Source organism: Dipodomys spectabilis, unplaced genomic scaffold (genome assembly GCF_019054845.1).
Source record: "Dipodomys spectabilis isolate Male_0828 unplaced genomic scaffold, ASM1905484v1 ptg000066l, whole genome shotgun sequence".
NCBI classification, from domain to species: Eukaryota; Metazoa; Chordata; class Mammalia; order Rodentia; family Heteromyidae; genus Dipodomys; species Dipodomys spectabilis.
In genome coordinates this window covers 14,480,237-14,499,262 of record NW_024870743.1, presented here as the reverse complement: position 1 = coordinate 14,499,262, position 19,026 = coordinate 14,480,237, and the positions used below count along the sequence as shown (strand labels likewise).

The 19,026-nt window shown below is 37.9% G+C and overlaps 1 non-coding gene across 1 annotated transcript; it reads left to right on the top strand.

The window, feature by feature from the left end:
• The first annotated feature begins 16,210 nt into the window (after window positions 1-16,210).
• Window positions 16,211-16,336, top strand: LOC122108853. Its single transcript, XR_006147641.1, has one exon. It is a non-coding gene; the product is annotated as a U6atac minor spliceosomal RNA (small nuclear RNA).
• Window positions 16,337-19,026: the final 2,690 nt, after the last annotated feature.

Genomic DNA, 19,026 nt, shown 5'->3' with positions numbered 1-19,026 from the left:
ATACATACATACACCTTGGGAGTGACATCTAGAGATTCTAGATACATTTTTATATGTATTAATCTTAGTTCTGATTCCTCTTTATGCTCTCTTAATTGATCAAAGAATTGATTATAAAAAACTTAAACAAGATCTCAAAGACTACTGTTGGTCTATTTACATTAATTAGGGTAGTTCTCTCCCGTATGTGCTTCTATTGATGTGTATGACATGTAGAATAAGCATATATGGTCCTAAACACGTAATGTGCTTTAAATAAGAAAATATCTATTAAGGTTTCATGCATAAAATTGCTTTTATTAATTGTCTCTACATGAAAATGGTGGAGTGAACTAAGCACTCACAAAAGTTTCACTATTCCTTTCTCCTCTCACAGCCAATGCACAAAATCTATGTGAGTTTATTGGAGTTAAACTTTATAAAAAGTACAATTTGTGCCATTTGATATTTTGGTACATTGAATTATCACTTGACATTATTATCTAATCTGGGTTATGTTTAAAAGTCAAAGTCATTAAATATTTTAAGTTTCCTCTGAGGTTTGTCTTTTCTTATTAGGACTGAGGCATGTAGGAAATGTATATCTGAAAGAAATTGGTAATGAATTTGCCAAATCTCATGTGCAAAAAGGGTCAACTTCCTGTGCAAGACAGAAAAAAAACCCTCTAGTTCCTGTCAAGATGAACTAAAGAGAACTTGATTCTAAGTTTGAAAGTTTCAAGGAGACTTAGAGGTCAACTCTAAAATGTTAAGAGAAAAGCTCTTCCATTTCTCTTTGTTTTCTCCACCTCTCTACTACACTCAGGAAAAACATGAAGTTGGGGGAAGGGGAGAATCGGCTGGCAGGTCCTGTCAGGGGTGTCAAGGACAAATCTCGAAAGGTGCATCAGTTTCAACTTTTGCTGTTAGAAATCTTGCTTTCTTGTAGGTGATATGTCTCCTACTCACAGGGGAAAAGAAAAAGTCAGACTGGGTTACAAGAAAACGGTGCTCCCCATCTGCCTGCTAGGGACTCTGTCTTTGATGGCAATGAAACCAGCCCTCCAAAAAGTGGCTTAGCTGCTAGACAGACTGCTTACACAACAGTGTGGATGGATATAGCTCAAGGAACATGTGTTTCCGTATCTGCTCTGTGAAGAGATTTAAAGATTTATTTTCTCTCTTTCTCTCTTTCTTAGACTTCTTTCTTTTTCTTGAAAGCTACGGTTATTTGACTATACCTCATGCATCTTTCAAAAGTAAAATATAGTCCTAAGAAGAATTTGGATAACAACAAGAGCATCTGAATTGCTACATGGCTTCCAGTAACTGGCTTGACAGCTTTAGACAGACATATTGATTAATAATTATGTCTCTGGCAGTAAGTATCCCCAGTAAGCCATTCTCCGTTTTATTATAGTGTAAATATGTAATCTGCATAAAATTAAAGCTGTTATGTGCTTGAAACATTGCCTGCTCAAGAGATGCTTGTTCTAAAGAACAGCCATGGCTCAAGTTTCTAACTCTTTGTAACAATTCAATATTAATTTTTCTACTCACCATTTCAAAACTGTAGTCTCTTTGTCATGATCTCTTCTGAACTCTTCTTTTATTTTCCTCTTCTGAACTATTTTTTTCTCCATCTTTTCAGAGCTGCAAATGATCTTGAGAGTGAACAATCTGTGTTCATGTCACCACCTCTGCTGAAAACCGAACTGATAAATTATGAATTTGTGGTCTCGTTTCACACCATACTAGCCCAGGCTAAAGTGCTCCCGAAAGAAATGTCAGTTTTCATCTAAATGCACTGAGCAGTAAATGTCTTCTCTCTGGAGCATGCCCTATTTGTTGAAGAGAGACACAGAAATTTCAGAGTTCACATGTAACATTTAAGCATCACCCAGCTGGCTTAAAAATTAGTACATTTGGAATAATTAATGGTTGACTAGAGACATTCTGCTATTAAGTGTAGCTCAAAATATTCTTCTCCCAGAGAATGTAAGAAAATCTCCCTAAACTCCTAAAAGATGAATGCTTCAAAGACAATCTAAAAACAACAGGATTCCAAAGCAGGGCGACACAGAGTTTTAAAAAGAGATCCAAAATTTCCTGTTTCATGGTAAACTCTACTATATTGTGAGGAATAAAAAGGTGAAACATATAGATGATCTTGTACATAGCACATGCTTAACACATTTACTACATTTTTTCCCTCTAGTTCTAGTAGCTTTTATCATGCATTGGAGTACTCAGTAATCGACAATTTTAGAGTACAGATTATGGGTAGATTATGTAGATTGTGGCTATCCTAGAGAATGATGTGTCATTTGTAGATTACAAGAGAAGACTTGCTTCTATATGTCTCAAAATCCTAGAGAAAGAAATAGTCTTCCTTTTTTTCTCAAAGATGTGTAGAAAACTTTTTATCCACACATACTGGTTCTTAAATACTGCCATGGCACTTCATATGCAGAACGTACTTACTGCATATTTAAAGAATGCATGAGAAAACATGAGACATAATATACGAGTCAGGACTTTGTTAAGATCTATGCTTCTCATGTGAAGCAAAAAAAAAAATCCACACCACCTTGTAGGCTTCAGAAATATTTTCAATGATTCTTCCTTTTTTGACTATAAAACATCATAGTGTAAATAAAACAGAGTGCAAGTGACTGGAATTCTGATCTTAGCTGGTGCATCTTTGGTTTAACTTGAATAGTTTCATGAAGAACAGATATTGAGAGTAACAAAGGGAAAAGCAGCCAAAGTCACGTTGGTCATGCTGAGACAAAGTTAGAATTTCTATGTAAGTATCTGCTCTTGATGGTATCATCCATTTATTTTATCCTCATTACTTTTCTTTTTTTTTTTTCTTTTTGTTGGTTGTGGGGCTTGAACTCTGGGCCTGGACGCTGTCCCTGAGCTCTTCAGTTCAATGTGAGTGCTCTACTGCTGGAGTCATAGTACCACTTCCAATTTTCTGGTGGTTCATTGGGGATCAGAGTCTCACAGACTTTCCTGCCCAGGCTGGCTTCGAACTGCGATCCTCAGATCCCAGCCTCCTGAGTAACTAGGATTACAGGCATGCACCACTGGTGCCTGGTATCACTTTTCTTAATATTTGTTGAGTACCTTACATGGACCAGGCATTTTTGTAAATGCTCAGCTGTAACACTGAACAAAATTGACATTTCTGCCTACAAATAGTTTTTATTCTAGGAAGAAGAGAAGAAAGATACTATGTAAACAATTAATGCATACATAGCACGTTGAATAATAAAAAGTATTGCATAGAATCACAGAGCAGAAGGGGCAATGGAAAGAGAGCATTAGAGAAGGGATGAGTTATTAGGTGGGAGACATTTCTACTAAGCCAGTGTTTGAGTGAAGGAAGTGAGAGTAGGAGTGTGAGCTACTTGGCCATCCAGAGTTCCGTGTTTGGGACAGGTCAAATTTAAAGGCCAATCAGTTACAGGTGGACATGATTAAATAAACATCACTCTAAACTTTCACTCGGTGCGACCAGAGGACAATACCCTTAGGAGTGGATCACAAGGGGTCAATATCTATGTGCATACAATCATATAAAATGATCCTTATCAAAATGAACTCCAAGAAAATAAAACTCCAAAATGTTTTGTTATGGTACTGTTTATGGCTCATTTTTCCTGCCCTCCCCCCTTTTGTCACTGTTTTTGATTTCTGTACTCTTCGTCTTGTGATTTGGAGAGGGGAAGGGGAAGCACAGAAACAATGGGACAAAAGATGAACTAATTCAGCAGTGACATTCACTAGACACTCTGTAGGAAATGAACTATACAACTTGAGGGGGTCAGGAGGGAAAATTCTGGGAGAAAATGAGGGAAGGAAGGAGTGACACTGTTTAAAATGTACTCATTGCCGGACCTATGTAACTGTAACCCCTCTGTACACCACCTTTACAATAAAAACAAACAAACAAATAAATAAATGGCCAGTAAGAGAATCAAGTAAATATGTGAACGTTTTGGTTTGGCAACCGCCTGACCTGAGGTCTGTAGTTCAGATACATCCTTAGGATGTATACATCTGTAGTTGAGATATATCCTCAGGAATTACCTGCCTCTAAGCACTGAGAGTCATAGGATTAAATGGGTTCACAGTAAAGAGAGGAGGGATAGAAAAGACAAGGCTCAATTTGAGGAACTCCAAATGCAGAGGCTGGGGATGGAAAAAAACAAAACCAACTTTTCTCAGGAGCAGCAGTAATTGAGATGAGAAAATCAAGGGAAAATGGTTTCTCAAACAGAGCAAAAGAGATTCTAACATCTAACAACCTACTACCTACTAGGTTAACTTTTGGGTTAATATCTAATAGCTACTGGATTGCCACCTAATATACTTTTGTGTTAATAGCCTTGAAATTAAAAGATTGGGAATTTTCTATATATTATTACTTTTTTTTTGTCGGTCATGGAGCTTGAACTCTGGGTCTGGGAGCTGTCCCTCAGCTCTTCAGCTCAAGGCGAGCACTCTACCACTTGAGCCACAGTGCCACTTCCAGTTTTTCTAGTGGTTTATTGGAGATAAGAGTCTCACGGACTTTCCTTGCCTGGGCTGGGTTTGAACCCTGATCCTCAGATCTCAGCCTCCTGAGTAGCTAGGATTACAGTTGAGAGCCACCGGTGCCCGGCATTCTATATATTATTAAGCAGTGTTTTCCAACCTTAGGGAGATAATACTACTCCGTGAGAGACATTTCCATCATCTTGAATGGAAATTCAAATGTTTGTATGTGGAAATTATGCAAGAATGACTGAAAAGACAGTGAGTGTTCAATCTTATTTCTGAATGGCTATGCCTTCTCCCTGCTTGGCTTGAGCAATCCCTACCTATGTTTCAACCTTAGCGGACATTGAAAACAGCAGGCTCACCCTCCCCCACCTCCTCTTCTGCCTCTTCACCCCTGCCGAAGCTGGTAACATTAGTTTGTCCAACTAAGCTTTTTCTTGGGGCTATTTCTTGTCAGCTCACACACACACACACACACACACACACACACACACACACACACACACACAAACAAAAATCTTAAGGGTGAGAAGAGAAAGCAAACATGGAGTATGAGAGCATTACCTGCTTCTGGAGAAAAATCCAGTAACTAATTCAATCCATCAAGAGCCTGTTCTGGTTACGAGAGTATGACTACCAGATGGGTTAAATAGAAAACAGAAGAGAAATGTAACAATGTGAGAAAAACATTAAATTAAATTAAATCACCTATTATGGGACATTGAACTATATATGTATGAAAAAATGTAGGAAAAGTCATTTAGGAAATGTGGAAAATGTTCCAATTTCTTTGCTATAATTTCCATATTTTCCTAATGTTCCTCATATTAGTGTAATGGATTTTCTAACAGCAAAGTAAACTTTATTGAACACAGTAGACGTGGAAGCCTTTATAAATTTATTTTTCTTTAATATTTAATAGAGGCAAAAAAAAATAGTGCCTATTCCTACTTACCCTTCCATGAAGTTTACACCCTATTTATGAACTTCCACTTCAGCTATGCTAATGCTGTGACAGTCAGCAGCCGACTACCTGCTATCATAGAGGATTGCCCGGGGTGCTGCCTTCTCGAGCTGCTGTTTTATTAATGATCTTGAACCTGAAATGCAAAGGAATAAAGAAGTGTTAAAAAATGAAGACTTAGTGATGCGCTCCCAAGATTTGCCAAGAAAAATCAGCCTCATGAGGAAGAGACGGGAATGGGGCGGCAGATGAGGGACCAAGTGTTCTGTTTCCTGAGCCTTTGACCTTTGTGGTCAGGATTCTCAAGACCAGCCCTCTGCCAGCCAGACGTGCTCTGTCCACCCTCTGCCAGCCTGGAGACAGAAGTCTTCTGTGAGGTAAGATTTATCCTTGATAAAGCTTGGGATTGATTGAGTTTTCTTTCTAAACAAGTTTCAATTGCATTACACTTATAATTTGGTACAGAAAAAAATGGTTTGAGGCTTCACTGGCCTCCCACTTTATTAATTTTTTTCAATAAAAGAGAATGATTACTCAAGCTGTGATTATCCCAGAGCCCAGAATGCCTAAGTTAAATTAGCATGTCATTAGCATGTTACGTTTTATAAAATTTAAAAATGTTGTTAAGTAGTTCCAGGATCAATTTTTTTTTTAAATTTCAAAGTTCTTTATCTGTTTCCTTGTAGATATGGCCATATGACTTATTTTATTTGAACTAAAGAAAATATCAGGTGTTAATAGACTGCTGAAAGACACACAGACACACACAGACACACACACACACACACACACACACACACACAGAGGAATTGTTAAGATTGTTAAAATCAGGGCAGTTTTGTGAAGGAATAGCTATCTTGGGCATCACCAAGGCATATTGGACATACAATTGTATGAAGCAAGGTATTTTTAGCATAGAAAGAGTTTGTGTAGTTCTTAAAGTACCTGATACCTTATCAACTAGAGAGCAAGGGATGAAGCCTTGTCTCCTTGAGTGGTGCCTGGCACATATGTGCTACTTGGGTCTGGTTTCGACACAGCTGTGGTAGGCTGTGCGATGTCAGGAGCGGAGGCCCGTAGCAGCAAGCGCAGGTGGTGAGCGCCACCCCCCACAGGGTGTTCCTGGCACATGGCCTTCACCCAGTACACCCCGTCTTCTTCCCTGAGCAGTGCTCTCAGAAGCTGATGTTCACTTGTCACTTTCGCTCATGAAGAAAAGGATGTTCAGAGAGACACGGTGGTTTGTCCAAGACAATACTGCACAACGAACATTTAATCTGAGGCCACAATTTAGTTTTCTAAAAACAGCAATACTCCAGACATTGCCTCCCTTCCCCCTCCCCCCCCCAGCTCCTTCTTTTCCCTGGTGCTGGAGCTGGGTATAGGCACTGTCTGATCTTCAGCATTTTTTCTCAAGGCTGGCACTCTATCACTTGAGCCATATCTCTGCTTCTGGTTTTCTGGTAGTTAATTGGTGATAAGAGTTACAGACTTTCCCTGTCCAGGTTGGCTTCCAGTGGTGACCCTTGGATCACAGTCTCCTGAGTAGCTAGGATTATAGGCATGAGCCACCAGTGTATCATTCAGACATCGCTTTTATTAGACACTGTGTCCTTAGGTTGCTCTAAGTTCTTTATTCTTACTTTCAAAACTTTCTTAAGCCCTTTTAAGAACTTCTGTCTGTTGTCTCTTCCTGAGCATCTGCAAACAATCAACACCTCTAAAATGAAATTCACCCAAAATAGCAAGGCCTTCTAGTGAAATAAAACCCATGAAAAGCACACCTGGCATTCTTGAAAAAAAGAATGCTGTTTTGATGGCTTTAAATTGGACTTCCACATTAGACATACTTAACCATGTTATAATTGACCTAAAAATCACCTCCGCGTTCTCAGATGTACCATTTTTGAAGACTTACATCAGACAGCATGCGATGATGTGATTTACCGAAAGTGAATTGACGTGAATGGTTAAATTCTCCGAAGAAGTGCAGTGATTTCAAAGAGCGCGTTCCCCCACGCACCTGGACATGATGAGATTCATTGACCTAAGTGCCTGTGCCATGGCCACCAGGCTTTGCAAAGCACTTGGCCATCTAATTGGATGGCTTCTAATCCAGACAGCTCAGGCTCCTCATCTCCTCCCTCTACTCAAGAGCTCCAATTGATTGCACGGTGATGGGTTGTAAGGATTTTCTCGGAAAGTGTGTCCCTCGGCTTCCATACGTCAATAGCAGAAGGAACAGGCCTCAAAGAGTGTTGTTCATTGTTGTTGAGAATTCTCCTCCCAGCTTCTCATAATGGAATGGAATGATTTCAGCGTCTCCTTTGTTGCTATCGACTGTCCTACCCCATCCGTTGCTGTCCTCGGTTCCCTGACTTAGAATCCTCGGCCCTGCCCTTCCCACCAGAGGCCCCACTTCGTTCTCTCACAGTAAGTCGACTTTTTTTCATGACACATAATATGCTATTCAGGAAATACCAACACTAGCACCCAACCTGTTTTGCATTGATTCAGTAAACATATGTGTATTGACGCCACCGTAGGCATTGTTCCAGCCATTGGAGATAGATAGAGCAATGTAGGAACAGCTTTCATGAGGTTCAGGTTTGTAGAGAGGAGGCAGTAAGAAACACATACATAATTAGAAGGTGAGAAAGTGATCATCTCTAGGGAAAAATAATAAGATATGGACAGGTGGATACAGGTACAGAGAGGTAGAGCCATTTTGTGGTGAGCAGATAAAAAGGGGATATACAGTGGAGTTACAGTTACATAAGTCAGGTAATGAGTACATTTATTTTTGGACCATGTCACCGCTTCCTTGCTCTCTCCCAGTTTTTCCCTCCCATACCACCTACAAGTTGTAGAGTTTGTTTTCCAAATGCTGTATTTGTTCACCCTTTGTCCCATCGGTGTCACCCTTTTACTCTACCAAAGACAAATAAATGAATAGCCATGTGCATGCGATCATATAAAATAATATTTTACCAAATGAACTCCAAGAAATGGAAGGAAGATCTCAATTTATACATATCTATTATATTTTATTATATTGTATTATTTTTTTTAATTGCTAAAGTACCGTACAGAGGAGTAAGGTATTACATGGGCAAGGTAATGAGTACGTTTCTTAACAAGCATCGTTGCCTCCGAGTCCTTTGTTTCCCCTTCCTATCCCTTCCCCCCCAAAAAAAAAAGTTGTAAAGTTTGTTTTTTGACCTAATGGAAGATCTCAATTTTAAAGTGACACTTGATCAGAAACTTCTGACATTTGTTGGAAGTGAGGGGGAAATGTGTGTGTGTGTGTGTGTGTGTGTGTGTGTGTGTGTGTGTGTGTGTTTAGGGGAAGAATGTACCTGACAGGGAGACCAGAGAATGGAATGGGTTTGGGAATGGCAGGGATGACTGTGGCTAGAGCAGAAGGAGCAAGAAGGAACAATGTTGAAGGGCCAGGTAGAAAGCTAGATCGTGTGAGGTCTTGGAGACCATTATCAGAGCTTGGGCTTTTACTGTGAGTGATAAATGAAGACTCTGGATGGGTTTCAGAAAAAGGGTAATGTAATCTGACTTTCATTTTAAAAGAATCACCATGGTTGCCAAGATAAGAATAGACAATAATAAAAGGAAGGGAAGAAATGAGGAGACTATAGCAGTAACCCAGAAGAAAGATCATTACGGCTTACCTCAGACAGAAATAATAGAGGTGGAACAATCAGATGAATATGCACGGATGTTACAATGATTCTCTTAGGAAAGCTTAAGATTAGTGATTGCAAATGATTTAAACTTCCCCAGCTCCTCAAATTCTTACCTCCAACAAGAAACTTTCATCAATTCTAGATGCCCTTGACTCTTCTAACTCGGGTCAAAACGATATTACTATATATCATAAAGAAAGAAGAAATGAGTCTGATGATTGACAGTCTATGAATTCTTGTTTGCAGATCTATGGGCCTTGGGGAAACCTCTTACCCTCATGTAGTCTCAGGTTCTTCACACATTACATGAAAAGAGGAGTAGCATGCATCTTTTCCAGGGGCAGTGAGGATTCAATGAGATGAATTCATGGAAAGTAGTAGGTACAATGACTGTCACAGAGGCAGAATTCAGTCAATGCTTTCTATTGTTAAAAATTATTTTAAATTATGCTACATTCATATTTCTAAATCCTTGGTGAAAGACTAGAAAATTCTTTCTTTCTCAGCCTCTGAAGCTACTTATTTCAGCCACTCTCGTAGCTCAAATCCCTTCTTGCCACTATTCAACGAGTGAGGTTCTTGAGTCCAGAAATAATAGAAACAAGACCAGATGCAAAAAGGTACAGGAAAAGATTTTACGAGGACATTTGCTTTATGCAGAGGGGATATATTGTTCTGACAGGGCCAGGCAGGCAAACTCCACAAACAAAGGAAAAGAGGTAGCTAACATAGTCAGAGTTCCTGCCAAATATTTCCATGCAAAGAAGTGATTTGAGTTTGCAAAATATTCAGTATTCACTGGTTAGTGACTGAGCTCAGTGGCAGGCAGCTCTTTGGTCAGTTTCGACTACTAGGCTCAGGTAAGTTATTAGGGGCTGACCAGCGCTTGCATATGTGATTGAATATGTTTGTAGTTATAATTTTAACTATGTGTGAGCCTGGGTATCCAAAAGCACAAAACAGATATGGTCCTATGGCCATTCTTCCCATTATTCTATTCTATTCTCTCTTCTTTCTCTTCTATTCACCTTTTGGAGATGCTCATTAGTTCACTGCATTTCTGAGTTGTTGTTCCTCCATTCCTCCCTGTTCCTGTACCTTCTTAAGTGATCCCAATTTTAAGCCCACAATGTGTGTATGCATATATAAATATGTTCTTATCAATATTGCCACTGAAATTTAGGGCCTCACTCTTGCTAGGCAGAGGCTCTACTGCTGAGTCATGTCTCCAGTTTAAGCTTATAATCTTTTATTTAATTGAAGGTTGCTTCTCTGTTATTTTCTTGGTCTACCCCAAAACCTCTTTATGTTTGATGTCTGAAAATTTTTAAAGCCTCTCCCAACATGTTATATCTACTTAAAGTTTTACCTGTGGCTCTCTCTATCTTTTGGCTTCTTACAAACTTCCTTCTTCACTTCAGTCCTTCCCTTTTCAGTACAGAGAAGCTAAGGAGAACTTTGTTTAATGCTTCATTGCTGGCTAAGCTGCTGTTGCACTCTCAATTCTCACCTCCATCCCTTTCTCTCAATATCTCGGAGGAGCTCACTACTGCTTACTCTTTAGCTGTCATCTTAGGGTGGGCCACATAGGGTGGAAGGAGCCTGTTCAGAATATCCTTTGCTTGTTGGGTGTCTTCTGCTTTAGTTGATCACTAAATCCTGGACAGGTTTTGACAGGCCCCAGCTTTGCTTATGCTTTTGAACAGAAGCAAGTGGATGCAAAGGTTGCCAGCGTGTTTCACCCTGCCTGGGCATCCTGGCCCCATTTCACAATGCTATTCCTTGGGAACCTAAACTACCCTAACTGACTTTGCAGCTTCATAAAACTAGGAGTAATCCTTTTAATTCTACATTCATGATTTGTGTGATGAATCTCCCCATATCCTAGGATTGGTTCATGATAACTACAATGGACAGATAGCTTTTATTTTCCCAACTCACAGTTTATGACTGCATGATGACTACACTTGTACTCTTGATGCATTCCAAAGAGGACTCAAGTGCACTAATGCACACTCAATTTTTATTAAAAAAATAAGAAGATAAAAGAGAGTCCTTAGAGAACCACGACAACACTAAGAATTATTACAGAGCCTGAAACTTTGCTTCTAGGGTATGACATAGATATCTCGAAATCCCCTGCTTTTTTTAAATTTAAAACTTGTATTTTTCTCCTTTTGCCTTAATTCCTTCCAAAATAAACCAAAGCATTTAAGTGGCACTTTATAATTTATAAAGTACGTTTATGCACATTCTGTTATTTAAACAGTGTCTCCCACACAGAAAACTTCCTTGGAGGGAAATGAAAAAAAAAGTCCTTAGTTTTCTGCCTTCAAGGAGTTTCCTATCTGGTGGGACAGAAACAGACATAAAATAATTAACTCATGATTATGCGGTTGGAATTATCATTAATTATTATGTAGTCGGGCTAGGGCTTGTTAATAGGCAAAATATTTGGGCCAGTGTGAGGAAGGCTGAAGAAGCTTCTGACACAGCTCTCTCCTTGCTGGCTGAGCAAACAGCTTAATCCTTAGCTTCTCCACCTGTCTGCTTGGAAGTGCCAAAAAGTTTCCACCCCTTCCCACCCCTCCCCTGACTCCAGCCAACTGTGCTGGGCTGGGTCTGTGAACTGATTGCATATGTTACCCAGGAAATTATTGGGATGTCAAATGGCAGTGTCATCTTCCTGGCAACCTATTCTTGAGCAGATTGTGATTTGGTGACCGACAGGAACATCACTCAAAGTGCCAGTCCCATTGCTGGGCTGTCCCCCACCTCCTCCTCTCTTCAGGCTGGGACCCCATCTGTCAATGGAGAAGTATGAATAGATACAGAGCTCTGTTCTGCAGGTTTTCTACAGCAGGTACTATGCTCGCTCTGTTTTTCAACTAGTCCCAAAAGGTGGCTAGGTCAAGCTTGACCCATAATAAGTTGCTGCTTCTGTTTTTCCACCATAGCTTTTCACTCCACACAGAGTAGTATCTTAGCAAACATAGTCATCTCTACAAGCCTTTTATAGAAGGGACTATAAATTTATTAAAACAATGAACCATGATTTTTCATTTTTCAAGTCACAAAATAGGTAAATACTTAACATATGTTATAACATTTGCTCAGAATAATTCCTCATTTCCTCATCCCTGGATATCAGATGCTTTCTCATCCTGTTTTCATTTCTGGAGATGATTGCGTGGATGGGTTTTTGTACAGCCCCAGGTTTTCTTGTGTCCCTTTGATGTAGACTTAGTTTGATATTCCAGATGAACATTGTGTTTATTTTATTACAAGAAAACATAATTCTCTTCAAAAGTCAACAAGCATGCTTGAGCTCTTCAAAGCCTGTCTTATAAACATCAAGTATGAAAGGCTAGCTTGTTTAATTCATTGATATGCAATCTTCCATTAATTCATTCTGCAAATTAGTACTGTACATCAAGTAAGGCACAGTGTTATGGAACAGGAGGTTAGAAAGAAAATCAAACAGATCTTGTCAAGGAACAAAGCCTATAAAACTAACTACAGTTATGATTTGCATAAGGTTGAGTTTAAATGCCGAGAGAGAGATAGTTACAAGGTCTTATGGAGAATGTATGATTAGTTCACATTTCCTTTCTATTCCAATATAAAGGGAATTTATCCCTTATGTTTCTCAACAATAATATGGCTTGTCTATGAAGTTCATTGTAATAAACACATATAAAATTATTCATCTATATTTGAACACAGAAAGAATTTTAGGACAATTCTGAAACAAATGAAGATTTAACTGCTCACAAGTAGTCATTGCTGCTATCACATTTTATTGACTATTTTTCAACAAAGAATTATCTCTCTCCTTTGAACAGTTAAAATCTGGGACATAGTCTTGGTCCTCACAAGCAGAAAATCACAGCAGCTTAATACTTAACTCACGGTGGATAGAGACTGGCAGATGAACACACAATCATAGTTCAGTACAGATTGTGAATAATTTCATGTTGGACCCGGTACTTTAAGTCTCTTCTCCTTTCTCTCCTAGGAAAGAAGAGAATTTCTTTACATAATTTCTCTGCTCTGGTCACTCTAATATAAATTATGAAGTAGAGGCACTCTATGCTTAATAGCCACGTTATTAAAGCTGTGCTAACCTATGGTTTCATGAGAGCTTGTAAATTCTGAGAGGAAGGTGAAAAGGTTCACAAACACATATAGACAAAAGCACAACCCAAGACACCTCCATTACCTTGGGTGGAAAAGAAGCATTCCTGACTCTTTGGATTTTCGTAGTAGCAAATTGAACATTTAAATAATCTGTGTGCCTTCCAATTGAGGGGTCAGATTTTAGCAATGAATTCTGACAGTTTTCCCCCTGAATTTATAGAGTCATTTTTCTTTTTCTTTCTCATTCTCTCTCTCTCTTATCACTTCTATTCAAAGAGTATCAGCTCTGGTGATTATTTGATACTAAATTATGGTTTCTTCTCTATGAAACATTGCTAATTATTTATATTGACAATTTTATTTATCTTTTATACTATTGTTACTGCTTTCCCCTCTCTCCTCAAAGTTCTCCATTAATTTTTCTCTGCTCAGATTAATTCCTTACTGTGATATTATTACAAGGTAATGTACTATTATATGTTCTTATATATTCCCAATAAACATCATATTTATACCTTCAGTACCTAGAATTAATCACTAGTTTATATAGGAACAGAGCAATACATGTTGAAGTAATAGAGGGAGAGAAAGGATGGTAAATATATCTAAGAAGAAAAAAATGAATAAAGAAGAAAAAGGAAGAAAATTATTCAGCTAAATCATGCCATGTATTCTTTTAAAAATATATATTTATTGTAAAGATACTGTACAGAGAGGTTACAGTTACATGAGTAACATTGAGCATTGTTACCTCCTCTTTTGTTTTTCCCTTACCAATGCTTCCCTCCCCAATGCCATGGATTCTTTACCTTTCTTTCTTTCTTCCTTTGGAACTAAAACAATGTGCAAATAAAATATAACAATTGCCAGTCAGCAGGATGACATAAAATTAAAATTTTTGAAATTGACTTTGTTCTATTTAAAAATATATGCTGGTATTCATTTTATTGGACTCTATGCAAATCTGTTCATTTCTTTTCTCAAAGCTTCCGAGAATTCCATAGTGTGGGTAGAGAATGAATTAAATTCTCAGTTGTCTGTCAATAGTTATTAAAATGGTTTCCAGTATTTTCCTTTTCAAACATTATGGCCATAAATATCTTTGCACATATGGGTCAATATTTATGTGAATCCAGTTGTGAGAAAAGAATTGATAGATCTAAGCAAATGTGATCCAACCTTTCAACAGATCTTGACAAACTGTTTCTCACAATAATGTTGCCAGTTTTTACCTTCGATCATATTTCCCCTATCATAGACCTCAGTGGAAATCACCAACCTCAACTTTTCTTCTAGATCCATTTGGTTGAGAAGAACGATTTGCTTTTTATTTTCAGTCTGTACTTATTAGAATACCAGTGAGATAGAATCTCATTCTGTCCATCATTTTTTGGAAACATTTTGTTCCTATCATTTACTGGTTGCTGTATCATATTAGAGCACAGATTTCAAGACTATTATACATGCAGTAAATAATTTCCACATCATCTAGTGAGATTTCTGGCAAAATATTTTATAAAGATTCACTGTTGAATGTAATATAACTTCCTGACAGGTGCTGGTCCATGTATCATTTGCACAGTACTTCTGTGTCAACAAGAACTAGCTAGAGCCCTTCAGTCCCCAATGGTTCTGTGTAACAAGGATTTCACACCACTTCAGTCCTGAAGGGAATCAAATCCTAAATGTAAAACAAGGAGTTCCTCATAATGCTGAATAGTTAATGAAATTGTGTGCTCTAGCCTGGACTGACTTGACATGCCTGCACTGCCTTCTTCCTGGTGAACTCCTTGGTGTTTTGAAAAAAAATAATAGTGATTCTGACATGCCCTTCATGGTTAAGCAACTTCTCTCAAGAGGGAAATTGTGCACCTACCAGTCATGCTTTCAGCTGACCTGGAATGGTGAGATCCTTCATTCTGTTATAGCAGGTAGATTTTCTTATGCTTAATGTGTGGGGTGGACATTTTTTTGATTTAATTTTTGTTTCAGACTATTAGGGCAAAGGATATCTATTATATTTGGCAGTCTACTTCCCTCCTACTCTTGTCTGACTTGAATGTCAGATGTAATATTTTGCAATTAAATTTTTATTGTTATTGTATTTACTTTATTTTTTTGGGTCCGGTCGTGGGGCCTGAACTCTGGGCCTGGGCGCTGTCCCTCAGCTCTTCAGCTCAAGGCTAGTGCTCTACCCCTTGAGCCACAGCACCACTTCTGGCTTTTTTCTTTTTTGCTTATGTGGTGCTGAGGAATCGAACCCAGGGCCTCATGCATGCAAGGCAAGCGCTCTACCACTGAGCCACCTTCCCAGTCCCTTTATTGATAGTTTAAAGGTGATATACAGATGGTTACAGTTATGTAAGTCAGGTAAAGAGTATGCTTCTTTTTGGACAATATCAGCTCTTCCCTCATTGGCTCTCATATAAATTGGGCAAATTTATATTATCTTTAAGGGAATACATCAACTCATAATTAGTATATATATATATATATATATATATATATATACATTAGTATATTCACAAATCTGTTCATCTGTTTATCATCTATGTATGTATGTATATATAGTATATTCACAAATCTATTCATCTGTGTATGTATGTATGTATGTATAGATAGATAGATAGAAACATTAGAGACGAGGAATTAGAACAAAGTAGAAAGCTCAATGTATACTGTGTCTAGTACAGAAATATTTCAATGAACATGCATTATATTACTATGTTAGCTCAAAAATTTTAATGCCACTTTACAATAAATAATCCACATGTCCATTTCTAAAAAAACAAAATATATCTGTCTGTCTGTCTGTCTTTCTGTCTGTCCATGCATTCAACATCTATTTAGTTTGCTAAAAGAATTATCTAGGGTGTTGAATGAAAGGAGAGAAGGTTATCACTCCCTTTGGCAAGGGTAGAAGAGGCCATTGGGCCTGACAACACGCATGCGGTTAAGGCATTGCCACCTACTTTGTGGCATCTAACCATCATTTTCTCAAGCAGAAAAGGTCAAATAAGTTGATGCTAGGGAAATAAACCCTAAGATATGTATTCAAATGCTTTTTTCTTTCATGTGATTGTTTCTAACACATTTATAAGATTATTTCTATGTTGCTTTGTATGTCCCTCCACCACAGTATAACCCCTGCTTTCACTGTATTTGATGTCGGTATAATTTGGGGAGGGGAAGGGAAAAAACAAATTGTTTAAATAGGGATACAGGCGGACCCATTGCAACAATGAGATGTACAAATCGTTATGTTGAAAATGAACTTTACAACTTTGGTAGTGGGGGGAAGCGGGGAGGATTGGATGGAGGGGTGGGGGAAGGATGGTAAAGGATGGGAAGGGGAAACAAAGGAGGAGGCTGCAATGCTTGATAAGAAATGTACTCATTATCTTGCCCATGTAATTGTAACCCCTCTGTACCGTATTTTCACAATAAAAAAATAAAAAAAATTGTCTAGGACTTTTCACAACTAGAAAAAAGAAAAAAAATACTAGTGCTGAAAACAATCCAAGTTCTTCTCGCACCTCACAATTGCTCTTTTGTATAGTTGTTTAATAGACTGAGTTCAAACTTCTCTGTCTGGAATGTAAAACTAGAATGGGACTCTGCTTTATTCATCAGTATTTCCCCTCTGTATTTTATTAATATATAATTTATATCTGATAAAACCAACATATCAAAGCATATAATTCAGTTAGATTTTACATTACATATACTCATGGAATCACTGGTAGCATCTGAGTATAGAGTTTTTCTGTTATCCAGACCAAAGAATTCCTAGAGCCCTCTAGACTTTCTAATTTTCAGAAATTTTATAAGTATTGAGCCCAACAGCAACTCTTTTTATCTGCTTATCTTTTTACCTTGTGTAATGTTTTGTGATTCCTCTGGGTGGGCATATGCATAAATAATTTATTCTTTTTATTACTGAGTTATGTTCAACCATTTAGATATACCACCATTTCTTCACTCACTAGTAGATGCACATAGAAGTTGTTTTCAATTTATTGTTACTAAGAAAAAAATAACATGAACATTTCAGCAGAAATCTGTTATTACATGCTTAAACAACAAAGAACAAATCTACAGAGTCATACAAATAAGAATGTTTTCTAAATATAACAGAGTTCAGTATAGTTTGTATCCATGTAAACATGGTGTGAGTATTGCAGTGTTTCTAAATTGTCCCAAACACCTGCTATACTATCAGGCTTTTACATTTTAACCAATTTAGTGGAAGTGTAGTGATGTTGCACTGGTGTATTAATTTAGGTTAAGTTAAATTAATCAACTTAAATTAAAATTTAGTTAAAATGAAATTAGTGTGTTATTTAATCTCATATCATTCTGTTCACCATGGTTCTACATGTAAGGCTATATGTATCCTATATATATGATACAGCCCCAGTTTGTAGGCTGTGTCGTGGAGGTTTGTGTAATGTCATATCCCATTGCTTGTAAAAGCTATATTCCCACTGTTAAGCAATGCATGGCTGTTCTCTATGTATGCACAAATACATGTAATATGTAATAGCCCCTCAAAAAATAAAATGTCTAGGAATTAACTTAACCAAAGAAGTGAAGGACCTCTATGATGAAAACTTTCAAATCTTGAAAAAGGAAATCAAAACAGAACTTAGAAAATGGCAAAACCTCCCATGCTCCTGGATTGGAAAGATTAACATCGTGAAAATGGCAATACTTCCCAAGGCTATCTACAAATTCAATGTGATACCTATCAAAATTCCAACCTCATTCTTCAAGGAAATAGAAGAGGCAATCCAAAAATTCATATGGAACAATAAAAGACCCTGAATAGCAAAAACACTCCTCAATGGAAAGAACAGTGCTGGAGGAATATCAATACCAAATTTCAAACTCTACTATAAAGCCATAGTAATCAAAACAGCTTCGTACTGGCATAAGAACAGACCTCAGGACCAATGGAATAGAATTGAAAACCCAGAAACGAACCTATAGACCCATAGCCAAATAATCTTCGATAAGGGAGCTAAAATAATAGAATGGAAGAAAGACAGCCTCTTCAGTAAATGGTGCTGGCAAAATTGGTTAACTACTTGTAGAAAACTTTACAACTTGGGGAGGGAGGATTGGGTGGTGGGGGAGAGAGGATGGGAAGGGATGGGAAGGGCAAACAAAGGAGGAGGCTACAATGTTTGAGAAGAAATGTACTCATTATCTTGCCCATGTAATTGTAACCCCTCTGTACAGTATTTTCACAATAAAAAAAATTAAAAAAAAGAAAACTAAAGCTGGATCCTTATATATCACCCTGCACCAGAATCAACTCCAAATGGATCAAAGACCTCGGAGTCAAAGCAGACACTCTGAAAACATTACAGGATGGAATAGGAGAAACCCTAGGTCTCCTTGGCTCAGGCTGAAATTTTCTTAATAGAGACCCGGAAACACAACAAATCAAAGAAAGGTTGGACAAGTGGGATTGCATGAAGTAGCAGAGCTTTTGCATGGCAAAGGACATAGCTAGCAAGATCAATAGAAAGCCCACATATTGGGAGAAGATCTTCACTAGCCATACAACGGACAAGGGTCTCATATCTAAAATATACTTGGAACTCAAAAAATTAAACCACCCAACAACAAATCCTCAAAGAAACAACTGCCCAATAAGTAAGTGGGTGAAAGACTTAAAGA